The sequence below is a fragment of the Rhamphochromis sp. 'chilingali' genome (genome assembly GCF_963969265.1).
Source record: "Rhamphochromis sp. 'chilingali' genome assembly, chromosome: 5".
Classification (NCBI taxonomy): domain Eukaryota; kingdom Metazoa; phylum Chordata; class Actinopteri; order Cichliformes; family Cichlidae; genus Rhamphochromis; species Rhamphochromis sp. 'chilingali'.
The window spans coordinates 4,603,483-4,616,688 of NC_137932.1; the positions used below are offsets into that span (position 1 = coordinate 4,603,483).

Below are 13,206 nucleotides of genomic sequence, written 5' to 3' on the forward strand. Positions count from 1 at the left end.
GCAGCACGTTATATACATATACATGATAGAAAATAAAGAACGGCATAATATGAACCCTTTTACAGAAATCCTGCATTATAAATCGGGAGGATGTTTTGACATAAGTGGGTTTGGGGATTGTAAGGTGCAGTATTTTTGGAGCTGCATTACCTCCATACTAAGCACTGCAAGTCATGACATCTCAAATAAAGCCGTCAAAGGAGTGTATCTTGTGCACACTAGCAATATTTTTTATGTGCATGCTTGCAGCTGTTTAGAACCAAAATATATTATAAAACATGTAAACATTAAATCAAGAAAAATCCCCCAAAAGCTTTGTTCTCATGTGACTGAATTTGTTTTTATACAGTCTAATGCCATTTCCATAGCTTTTATAATGCAGTGCAAAGAGATTTGGTGTGCAGCTCCATAGATGTTCAAAAAACGAAGTTAAAACTATAGAAATATGTATATATATATTTTTTTAAATTGCAGAACTGTAGCATCAAACACGAAGTAGTTCAGCAGGATCTGGTGTGAAAATGAATAGTGGATGATATCTAGACAACAGCGTCACAGACTGCAAACATATTTCCAGTTATTCATAGTTTATGTAAACCTAAAAATAATATCTTAGAAAAGACTGTTACCGTACATGAAAGTGGTGCCACTATTAAAACTAAGTGTCATAAAGTTGCTGTTGTGTCTTTAGGGGAAGCAGGCCAGCATCACTGTGACTTTACAAAGGGAGGAGGGGGGGCACTGTTTGTCTTTATCAACGCATGGCGGCTACAGTAGTCAGCTGTTAGAAAACGGGGGCGGAGCTGGATCTGGTTCTACCGGATGACTCACTCCGTTAACCCAAAGCACACTCATTCACTCATTTACACGCACGCCACCGCGCGATCGCACACGCACGCACACACCCATTCGCGCGCAGGCACGTTAGGTGTGAGTGCAGTGTGTAGTGGTGGGTGTGGGAGGGGATGGGGAGGGCTGCCCGTCTGAAGAGGGGTTCCTAATCAGCGCGCATCAGCACCGTTCATTCTCCACTGGAGGGCGAGTGGTACAAGAACACCGGGACACTCCGGCGGGAGGGAGGCAGAGTAGACAGTCGGAGGGAGACGGGATAGAGCAGCAGCAGCTGGAAGACACGCAGACAGGCGGAGACAGAAAATCCCTACCCGGACCCTGCACAGCATCATTTTCTCTCCGCCGTCGGATTAAACCCCCTCTCCATCTCCAACCGCGAAACCACGTAAGAAACACACATAAAGCTTTCTGAATGCTGCCGAGAGAACAGTCAGAGTTTACCGCGTCTTAGGTTAAGGGCTGCTCGGTTAAACGTGCACCAGACTGAGTTCAATTTAATGTGTTTGTTTTGCTGCCAGACGGACGCTGGACCCTTCATTAAAACTCCATCACGCTAGCTCTCAGCGGCACTCTCCAAATCCTGCTCTCATCAGTCAGACATCCTCTCGCTGCCTCACTCTGTCAAACACACATACACACACAGCTGGAAGCAATAGCATTTGCTAGCTAGCTAGGCAGACGCATTTAAATAGACCTTTTGGTTTTTATTATCGAATTCACTCCAGCTTTGCTCGGTGAGCTCTCTGCTAGGTGAATACGGGACTGCAGAGAGCCGCCGCGGCTTGAAAACCTGATGAAATGCGGGGCTTATTGACGTTTCCAACGGCTGTGAGGCTAGCCAGCGGAGCTAGCTGTAGCGGGACAGAGCAGAAGCCAGCCGGCCGATGACAAGCACAGTGCACACTGCACAGTGGCCATAAAAGTCAACCAACAAACCCGAGATTTTATTTCTTGCATTTACTCTAATGGGTGCTTTTTGGTTTATTGCACTACATATTTGGAGCTTAATGCCCTGCGAGATTTGTATGATAATGTAAATTTAACATGCAGAACTGGTGCATTCTCAGTCTGTTTGCTGCTAGTGTGGTAGCTGCAGCTTGCCATGCATGCATCCATCCCAGCTTTGCAAGGTGTCATTGATTCACCGTTACGCCAACTAGAAAACAGTGTTTTTCGTGTGCCCGTAATGCCGGTGTTTAATCAATCAGCACAACGGTGTTAAAGTATCATAAAAATAGTTGCATGGGTGATCAAATGTCATAATTTGTGTGTGAAATCATTCACGGTGTGCTCTTTGGATTTTAAACAATCTATTTTTGATAGGGGAAGATGTAATCAGCAGCTTTCCTTGAAACCAGAGCAAATGACAGCCGAAACTCAGCAGGTTCTTCATTTTCATTTCCAAAACCAGTTTTATCCGTTACACCCCGGAGGCAGAGTGATATTTGTTCAGGAATAACATGTGCCTGTGTGTGTGGAAGGTGGAAGGGGGTGAGGTGTGTGTGTGTGTGTGGGGGGGGGGGGCTGTGTAGACTTGTTTGCACCGTATAAAGTATTATTTTCCCCCTAACATTAACTTAAGAATGAGTGTAGAAACAAACTTGTTGCATCAGCTGTTCCCCCTGCTCTCACCAACTTGCTCTGCAGCGCTTATTTGTATACTGCATCCGTTTTCTTTTTGGGGGGGAAATTGCTGCACAGGTGTCTACTAGTGCATATTAAATCGACCATCAAGATAGCTGTGGTCAGGCAGCAAAGAGTGCGTCAGTCCCCGTTATTGTGAAACCCTCAGAAGGTCGCCTCCCACTCCCTCCTTCCAGGCGACGTCCTCTGCAGCCTGTGAAACATCGCCTCCATTATGTAAAGAAAAACAAATTCTGCTCTGGCTTATTGACACTGCCACATAAACGTTTGACTGGCGATTACGGAGGCAAACATTACCCTCTCTCGCACAATAACAATCCCTTACCTGAGGCTTAAACCCGGACTGCGAAGCATTTTGATGAATAGAGGTGGACTAAGAAGCTTAAGAGTTTGGCTGCATCGTCACAGCTTGCGGGATAAACCTTGTTATATTTGCAAATTCTTCACTTGATCTAAATTGTTAACCATCATTGTTAGTTTTACCGATTAGAACAAAAGTGACTCCAGTTTGCCAGCTTCTGTTATCACTGGTACTCTTTAACGTTTATCAGCCTTGATAGTAAAGCTGGTGTTATTTTCACCTTGTCCATATGTCCTGCAGGCAGCTACTGTAGCAGGAACTACAGACTGAAGTACTCAGACCAAGTTTTGAGTACTTTGCATGTGCTATGCTGGTTTCCTGAAAGCTGTAGCCCAGTTGATGGTATCCCAACCATTCAAGATAAACATAACTTTATGGGTTTATAGTTGAGCAAACATGCCAAGTTTGAAGGAGGATCCCATGGCATGTTGCCACTTTTTTTTTTTTCATTTTATTTCTGCCAAGGTTATATAATTGCTTCAGTTTGTTCTTTCTCTGTTTAATAACAGTGTTATTAACAAAGTGTTACATTTTACCGTTTACCTTTGGAGTTTCATCCTGAAATTCTTTGGAAATTGAGAGACATTGTCTTGATGATCTCAAGAAAATACCACAATCTGGATCCAGGAACTTTATTTATGCATGTGGAGGGAATCTTCAGCCCAGACGGATGTAGGAAGTCTTGCACTGCTATGCATTTGTAGCTCCTATATGAAGGTTTTTAAATATTGGGATGTGGTTTTAAATCTCACTGTAGATGCTTCTGCTGATTTGGTGAGGACAGACTTCCCAGTCCAGCAATTTTAATTGAAGTTCAGGTGTATCTCGAGTACATTGAAGGGACACTTTTATGGCTGTGAGATAATTTGTAACTAAGCATATTATTATGTATATGTTCAGTGCAGAGGAGATTTAGCTCTATTTAAAATGTAAAACTGGGCAGATTGAGGGTGTATACTGGTATATTATATGCAAGCGTTAAGCCAATAAGAAGTTAGTTTAGAATGAAAAAGCTGAACTACATTTTAAGTCTTGGATGTAAAGACAGTGTATGAAAGAAAAAGGATGAAACTAAAACAGCATTTCAAAGCCTGGCATTGTTTTGTTGTGGATGTGAACTTGATTAGGCCATGAAATGTGTGTAAGACAGACATTACTCAGCATCAACTTTCGGGGTGTTTGTATCTCTGTGGAAAGCTTGAGATTGGCTGTAGGGTTTGGTCCAACTGGAGAAAAATCTCTTTTTCTCTGTCTGTTTTCTCACAGCGTTATTCTTGCCAGCATGATATCGATTTGCTCGAAGGTTGGAGGTTTATTCTAGCGGGACTGGATTTGGAATCCATCCAGTGGCAGTTTACTGTATATCTTGATTGCCTGTTTGTTTGTTAGTTTTTTTCTAAGACTAGCACACTTTCTCTCCATGGTTTCTGTTAGACTTGGGAGGGCCTGGTCTAGAGTCACTGACCTTTCTCCACCTCTGTCAGTTTGTTTTAACAGTTCTATGATTTGTAGAATCGTTATTTTCTCTTTTGTGCTCCTGCAAAGAGATCTTTGAAAGTGGAAGTCCTGAAAGCCAGATGGACTAACAGACCAACAGACGGGTAATGTGGGCACAGCGACTGATAGGACCAGTGTTGTTGTAATATGTTGAAAATATGCTGCATCGCAGAGCTCAACATGTCTGAACTTTGTTTTCCCTGGCAAGGGAGTAAGTGGAGGGAATCGGGATGCGTTCATCTCTGTGTGTGGTTGTATCTCAGCTCCTGACCTTCCTATTGTATAGCAGGGTTTTAGAACTCAGCCAAATAAGTCCACATTCAGGGTTTTGTTATTTATGAAATTCTCTCCCCTTCTAACTGTATGTCCTTTTTTGTCTCTGCAGGCCGAGATATGAACTCCCGCTGAAATTATTGATGCTGAACTGGTGAGTTTTGGGGCTGCCAGTGATCGCTGCAGCAACACAAATTTATTTTTCTTGCGTTGTGTTTCTTAGTTTGTTGTTACATTCTGCCCAACAGCGCCGCTGGCTTACAAGCCCCTGCGGCAAATATTAAAACGACACAGCGTCCAGAATTTAGTTGAACATAAAGTTTGGGAAAACAGAGCTTGCAATAAATCAATCAATGTAATGTATGTGTCAGTGTTTGATCTAACACATTTCTGCGTGTCTGCGTGCACTAATATCTACCTGGATCTTATTTTCCCGCCACTCTTTCTTTGAGGCCTCATTAGCGAATACAGACACTTTCTTTCCCGCATTAAATATTACAAACACGTTGTGCCGAGACAGACATCTTATTGGATTTGTGCTGAGTGATGAAAGCATGAAGTCTAAATTTTAATTGTATCTTTCATGAAAGGCTGATATTCGCTGATCCACTGCACACATCACTCATTGATAAGTAGGTTGCGTGACTGAAGCTGTTGCTTTGTGTTCCCCCGTGCCAAGTTTGACACTTTAATGAAGCTCAAATGTGATTGCTGCCTATGTGTTCATGATATATTTTGTATTAATGATGTGTAGCATCAAAGCTGTCTGTTAGCTTTGCCTGGTTCATTTTCATATGTCTCCTTTTATCGAGCAGAGAGGTGTGTATTATCTCTAAATTATTCTGTTGGCAAGAACCATATGACTAACTTGATAGTGACTAGGAAAAGTAATTCTTAAAACATATCTAAGCATTACTTTGGAAACATGTTTTATGATTACCACATATTATAGTTTGTGATAAAGGTTTGATTATTGAACAGTAAGCTGGTCTCCGCTGCAAACTGCTGGTATTTCTGAAATACACAAAAGGTGTCTTTTGGCAGTCTGTCCCAAAAGAGGATGGATATCGCTCCTAACTTGACATATTCTATGGAATACAGTCGTGAAGGTTTTTCAGGAATCTATGCCGTCCTGTGAAAGATTAAGTACACCCTTCTACAGGAATTAAGAGGGTAAATGGTAGCCAGGTGGTGCCAGTCAAATATGATTAATGGATCAGCTGCAAGTGTGAGAATCTCTATAAAAGCAGAAATTTTGGTAGTTTGTCGGTTTTGAGCATTCATGTCTATGTTAACGCAATGACACAATCTTCATATGAGTGAACATCCCAGCAAACTCACCCCAGGGTCAGACCACTCAATTCTCTGAGAAACTGCAAAACCCCAAGAACCACAGCTCAGACTCTACAGGCCTGTTAGCATGTTAAATGTTGAAGGTCATGACAGTACAGTTGGAAACACGAGACTTCAACAATATGGCTTTTTTGAAGGGTTGCTGGAAGAAAGCCTCTTCTTTCTTATATGGCAGCACAGATTAGGGGTGTAGAGTTGCAATCTGGACAACCACAAGACGTCTTGAACTATGTCTTTTGGACAAAGTGGAGATTTTGGCCATTATGATTCCACGATTATTGGTGAAAACCAAATGCAGTATATCAGCGCAGACACTTCATACCAACTGTCAAGCATGGTGATGGAGGGGCATGATTTTTTGCTTGTTTTGCAGATACAGTACATGGACATTTGGAGTCATTGAGTTGACCATGAGCTTCTCTGTATACCAAAGTATTCTACATCTGACTTGGCTGAAATTGGGTCATGTAGCAGGACAATGATCACAAACACAGCAGTAAATCTCTAACTGAATGACCGAAAAATAAAAAATCAGGGTGTTGCAGTGACCTAGTGAAAGTCTAGACCTCAAACCAATTGAAATGTTCTGCATAAGCAGATGCTCACAAACTTTGATGAACTAAAACAACTTTGTAAACACAAGCGGGCCAAAATTCCTCTGCAACAATGTGAGAGTCTGTCTGTGAAGGTTCTCAGTCATCCAGGTCATCGTAGTCAAAGGAGCTTGCAAAGAAAAGCGTCTGGACTTCTTTAAGTTGCTTGAAGACGTTTCACCTCTCATCCGAGAAGCTTCTTCAGTTCTAAGGTCAAATGGTGGAGAGTCCCAGATATAAACCTAGTGGGAGTGACCCCCCACAGAGGGACAAAAGGACCCCCTGATGATCCTCTAATCGCCTGAGCCAAGGTGGGAAACTGGGCGTGGGTCCCAATCAGCCAGAGTTTCGGGTGTGTGTGTGAGAGTCTAATAAAGTCAAACGAAAACTTATTAGAGTTGTTGTTATAAAGGTGCTTCTACAAGCTATTGAATCACTTTGTTTTCAAAGAGTTCTGTGAAGACTTTTTCATGTGTATGTTAAGAAAACAGGGCATGAAGTGACATCTACAAGTTCAATCTTGTGATTTACATACCTGGATAATTATGCACTTGTTGAAACAAGTGTTATAAATATCAGTTACAACTTTATACTTGCCTTCCAAATAATGTTTATAGATGACTTACAGAGTCTTTATTACCTGCTTAAAAAGTATGATAAACATTAGTTGTAACCTTACTGTAACCTTTCAGAAAATGTTAATAGATGCTTTGCAGATCAATTTTTAGCTCACACTATTCGTTTACCATTTCTTAAAATGGTTATTATAAAGTACTGTCAAGAATTTACTAATAAAACCCCATCCTATTGGGTTAAGCTTCTACTTTAAATCCACCTGTACCAGTGTGTATGGCTTTTCACAGTAATAGATCGTGGGTAAATAAAAAAAAAAAAAAAAAAAATTGGTGGTCATTGAAATAGACTGCCATATATGTGGCGCTTTTCTAATCATACTGCCCACTCAAAGTGCTATTTGCTACTATGTGTCACATTTAATCATACATTCATACAATATTGTATTTGTCACAGTTTTAATACTTGATTTACGTCTCATCCATAGCCAGTTTGCCTAACAAGCATGTCTTTGAACTAAGGAAGGCAAAGTAAACCCAGCAGAAATCTACACAGATGCAGGGAAAACATCCCAAGGTGGGATTCAAACCAGGAACATTTTTGGTGTGAGGCAACATGCTAAACATCCTAAGCTTACACTTCAGTAACTACATGTGACAGGAAAGAAGGGAACACCCAATCCTTTGTAGACAATGAGGAATAAAACAGCATTCAATAATTATAGTTTACATTATCAGTTTTGCCATCATGCCTCACCTTATTTTAGCGTGTGTACCATCCTGCTGGTGCAGGCTAAAAACGTTTAATTACCAGTGTTAATGGTTATCAATATTGGATACAAATTCTTTTTACCAACATGATTTTTTTTAAACTGTCATCATGTTATGGAGCATTCCTGTAAAAAATCAACACCTCTTTGTGTTGAAGGATAAAATAATAAGTTCAGTGCTTGTTCAAACGGAGAACATAAGATCCTTCCTTCTCACACGTAAGAGAAGCGGTGTCAGCGGCAGCAGAGTCAACACACCTAAATTCCCACTGCAAATATTTACACGGATCCAGCACTCTGCAACTTTGTCCTACCCTGATGCATTTTAAGACCTTGGCATTCATTGAAAATATGGATGTGACAGGCACCTGAGGCAGCACCCGGAGAGAGACGATATTACTTTTGGAGGAGCTTCATCTTTTAATGTAAAGTAGCATAAAGAAAATGAGTCCTCATAAATGGCCATACCAAAATAGTTACAGAGAAATGTAAACGTGGCAAAGTACCTTCTTTTGGATATCCAAAGAAGCTGTAACACTGCTTTTGTGCAAATGTGGCGTCTTTCAGTTGTGCACTTGCTTAGAAAGCTTTCTAAGAAACGACATGAAAGACTCTGTCCTCGGCCCGTGACAAGGATAAAAGAGTCAGAAAAACCTCAGCATCCGCCCCCCTCCCGCCCGCTCTCTGCTCTGATAAAACCACTCAGCTCCACTCCCACAGTCTCATCTTCACGTAACACGATAGCTGATCAAAAAGTGGCCTCAACCCTCACTAATCCAGATGTTGTGGATTATAGAGCTATGTGGGAGTACTATTAGCTGCCTAAACAAAGAGAGAGATCAATGATGAGAACGCGTGTCTTCACTACAAGGGTAAGTGTGGCTCGAGGGTGAATATAATGACGGGGGTATTCTCTGCAGATTCTAAGCCAGCAGCAGAGGGAAGGAGATGGGTGGTGGTGCGAGTGGGGGTGGTGGTAGTGTCGGCAGCGAGTGAAAGCAGAGCAGATAGAGAGCGAGCGAGACTCTTACTCTCACACCAACAGATGGAAGCTACAGTCATCAAGTCAATATTTACTCTTTCTTAATAAAAAATTGGCAGCATCGGCCTCGCTGATTCAGTAGCGGGCAGCAGGAGTATCTGAGCTTGTGCAAAAGAGGATTTGAGGAGTAAAAACAACACTTCAGTGATAATAACTGTGGCTCGGCTCCACGCGTCGGTCTAAAAATACGTTGGGACGAACCCTTCCCTCTCTTTTGTTAAACGCACACACGCTTGCAATGTGCGCATTCACTTTACCCATGGCTCAATCCACTGTGGGGATACATGTGAACGCAATTTGCACTTCCAATTAAACTGTCGACCTTCGCTCCAGAATGCAAAACGTGATTCTGTACCGTCCTCTCCTGGATAGCTATTATTAACCATCCCAGGCCCGTAATAGAGAGCCCGCGGCTTCACAATGCACCGACGAGGATCATTGCAGTCAGCAAAATTATCACATTTATCAACACTGTCAGTACTTGAAGTGGAAAATTAGCAGATATTTTACAGACTTATCGATCAAGCTTTTAATGGTTTATCTGTTTGCGTTACAAATGGGGCAAATGCAGGGAGGTCTTAAGTGTCTTCTTTAGGTGTTTGTTGAAAATAAAGTGGAGCATTAGTGTGTTTTTGGGAGGATACCAGTCATTTACATGAAGACAGAGCACTGTGAGAGAATAAGTTAAGATTCTGAAAACTGCAGAGTACATAGGGCGAGGGTTAGCCTAAAGCATCCCGCCCAGCCTCTAACACAGTTTCAACGCATGACTTGCTGGCCTGATCAGATGACTTGATAAACAGCAGGAATGTTGCTTCTTCCTCTCTCTACAACACTGCCCTTGTGGTAGTGTGTGTGTGTGTGTGTGTGTGTGTGTGTGTGTGTGTGTGTGTGTTTAATTTACATTATATAGCAGTGATATAAAGATGTTCAGGTTGGATTACGGATTATGTTTTTTGCTGAGTTTCCTGTAATGTCCTGTGGCATTATCATAACATGACTTTGTGTGTGTGTGTGTGCCAGAGGGGTCTCTTTAGGCAGCCCACTACTCTACAAGATAGCAATTATGTAACACTTCAGAGATTAGCTTATCATTTACCCTGCTCAGCTCAGTGGAAATGCAGAACACAGTACATGGCACAATTGTCTTTACTTCTTATATATATATATATATATATATAAGCAGGAATTCCTGCTTATATATATGTAGATATAGTAGTTAATATGGGCCTAATTTATGTCTTTCTTTCTTTGTTTTTTTTTTTGGTTTGAAAGACAAAGCGGATTTTAATGGCATTTTTTTGGAGGCTTTCTTTGGAGTTTGTAACTCATAAACTGAAAAGTACAAGCAGCGAAACAAACAGATTTTAGGTGGAGTATAAACACTGGGTTTAATAGGCGAATAGTTCCCTTCACATGGCTTTCCAAGCACTGCCAGAAATTTGTCAAAGAGCCTCGTGCATTTTTCATCAGCCACTTCTTGGATGTCATTTAAACAAACCTCTGTCCTTAGCCATCTAAAGGATTTATGTGCTATCATAACAAACTGTAGAAGCAATGTGAAGTTTAGAAAAGTGTCACGAAGCACATGGTAAGAGGACAGATGTAAATTTTCCAGTGAAAAATGCTCAGACATTTTCCTTAGGTGACGCAATTATAGCACACGACATAGACTAGGAAATTCTATATGCTGTATATATTTACTAGATAGGAAATTGTAAATTATATATCACACATTGCGTTCACATGCATATACAGTACATATATCTACGATTGTTCCTAGCACTTGCTGAATTATAAAGACGTTTCCATTTGCGGAAGACAATCTCTAGAGCTTCAACAAGCTTTGTCTCTGTGTCCTAGTAGTGCCTTCTAAGGTTCACTTGTTGCATGTTTTTGCATTATACATTCATGTTCTTTTAAAAGCAATGACAAATCAAGAGAGTACTGTGCCAATTTCTCGAGTCACCTCTCATTTCCTTATGTTTTGCTTCCAAGGAGCCAGAGTTTCTGTTAATTTCTTTAAAGGGGTCTTGAGCAATTGTTTCCCAAAGTTTAGTTTTAGGACATTGGCCGCTCATTTACTCATCTTCAGTCCAGTCCTTGTACCTGACCATTTTTAGAGGAATATTTTGTTTAAGATACTTAGCACTAGGGCTGGGCTATATCATACCGTTCACGGTAATACCGGTGTAATTTTGGGCAACGATAGGAAAATGAAATATCGCGATAGAATATGGGTAAAAAGCGCATGCGCAGTGCCTATGTTTACATACGCACATGGCGGCGACGCAGAAGGAGAAGAGCGAAAGTGGATCGTTAAATGAAACCGATGAACCAGAATTGGTTTGTAGAAATGCTGCAACTTCAGTGGTGTGGAACTGGTTTAGCTTTTGTCCGTCAGATACACAACAAAGCACTATTTTTGGTAGAGCGTGATAGCGGGCCGTCGTTATTACCGTGTTGTTTGGAAAATACGGCACACTTAAAATCAATCCTTTGATTTTTCTGAAAGTCGACAGAGCCCCTTATAATCCCGTGTGCCTTATGTATGAATTCTGGTTGTGTTTACTGACCTCGAAATGATTTTATGTGGTACACGGCGCTCGAAAATCTGTCAAATGTTTTAGTACGACTTTGCTAAGCTACGAAGCTGCACCGCTTGATGGATTGTCGGAGCATTAAAGCTATCGTAGGCAGGCGCCTCGCGGAGTGATACGTACTGTGCTTCAACATAATGTTACCGTATTGTGTGTGTGTATAACCTCTTTTTAAGTTTTGTGGATATTATACATGGTTATGCTGAGGATATGTCGGCCAATTTCCACTTGAAATGCCTTTTGGTTAAACTGTCAGCGAGGAATTTGCACTGTTACATTTTTATATAACTTTAATGCACACAAAAAAACAGCTGCTTGTTTAAGTGAAAATACACTGATGGGGTTTTTTGCACTAATAAAGTTGTGGAGTTGTAAAGTATTTTGTCTAGTGTCAATTATATCGTCAGTTATATCGTTATCGCAAATTTTCAAATGTATATCGTGATAAATATTTTTGGTCATATCACCCTGCTCTACTTAGCACTCCCTGTAGCATAACAAACTGTTAAGCATAAAAAAAGTCACCTAACTCAAGGGGCGAACCAGTATTTTGTCTACATGTAAAAGTCATCTTGGCAAAGAACCTAAACTTTAGATGGCTGTATGTAGAGCTGGGCGATAGAACGATAACGATATGTATCGCGATATAACTTTTACTCGATAGAGAAATTAAGCTATCGCGATAGACCTCGCCGCTCTTGTCCTCTAAAAAAAAAAATTAAAAAAAAAAAAAAAAAGGTCAGCCAATCCAAACTAAGTAGCGCAGAGCCGAACCAATCACAGCCGCAGCGTCACGTCGCGTGACTTGTTACGTACAGCACAAGTGCCAAGCCGCACGTGTGTTTGTTTGGGAAGCAGCCAGCGCATAATGGAGGAAATGAGTGTGCCGACTAGAAAAATCAACCGAGCGTGACCGAAGAGAAAACAGATGATGGTTCCAATGCCGGAGAGATTGTCGAACGGAAGAGCCATAGAAGTTCCGTAGTGTGAAGGTATTTCGGCTATTTCAAGTCTGACAAAAAACAGAGTAGCGTGCACTGTAAATTGTGCCGAAAGCAAGTCTGGAAATACAATAAACTGGTGCATGCATCACACTGCGCCACGTTATTGTTTCGGTGAAATGAATTTCTACAATACTGTTAATTCTACTCTCTGCAGTGTTTAAATGCTTACATATACACACAGTTACTGTCCCTCCACACATACGACTCGGTTCTGCTTCTATGCCCCAGCTTTGTTTACTTTTTCCCACCGAGGCTTCTAGACTTCTGATTGGCCAACATTTCTGCACGGTTAGGAATCTAGCTCCACCTGCTGCTTTGGCATGTTCATAGCAGCGTTTTCCTTCATTTCTGCCTTTATGTGTGGACGGGATTATTTTTTAAAACGAAAACGGAAAATCTCCGTTTTCAAAAATACCCGTGTACGTGTGGACGTAGCCTCAGTCTCTGACTGGAAGCGCTAATTCGTCATTCGGCTTTTGTCAGACTAAAGTAACTGTTAAAACTGTTTGAAAAGCTCAGCTATACAACAAGGAGAGATTGAGAATTTCCTTTTAGTTCTCAGTTTATTTGATATTGACAAAAGTTAGTCAGTTTTGTCTGTTCTTCTGTAAAACAAACTAAGATTTATTTTTAGAATTAATATTT

General features: G+C 41.1%; 1 protein-coding gene across 2 annotated transcripts in view; it reads left to right on the plus strand.

Moving 5' to 3' along the window:
• Nucleotides 1-985: 985 nt before the first annotated feature.
• The window catches only part of plcb4b (phospholipase C, beta 4b), a 77,756-nt gene continuing 65,535 nt past the window's right edge, over nucleotides 986-13,206 (plus strand). The window contains exons 1-2 of one of the 2 annotated variants that reach the window (XM_080882648.1): nucleotides 986-1,237; nucleotides 4,740-4,781. The gene's annotated coding sequence lies outside the window, so the exon portion shown is untranslated. The remainder of the gene's footprint in view (nucleotides 1,238-4,739; nucleotides 4,782-13,206) is intronic. The other variant, XM_080882647.1, reaches the window with a different exon arrangement.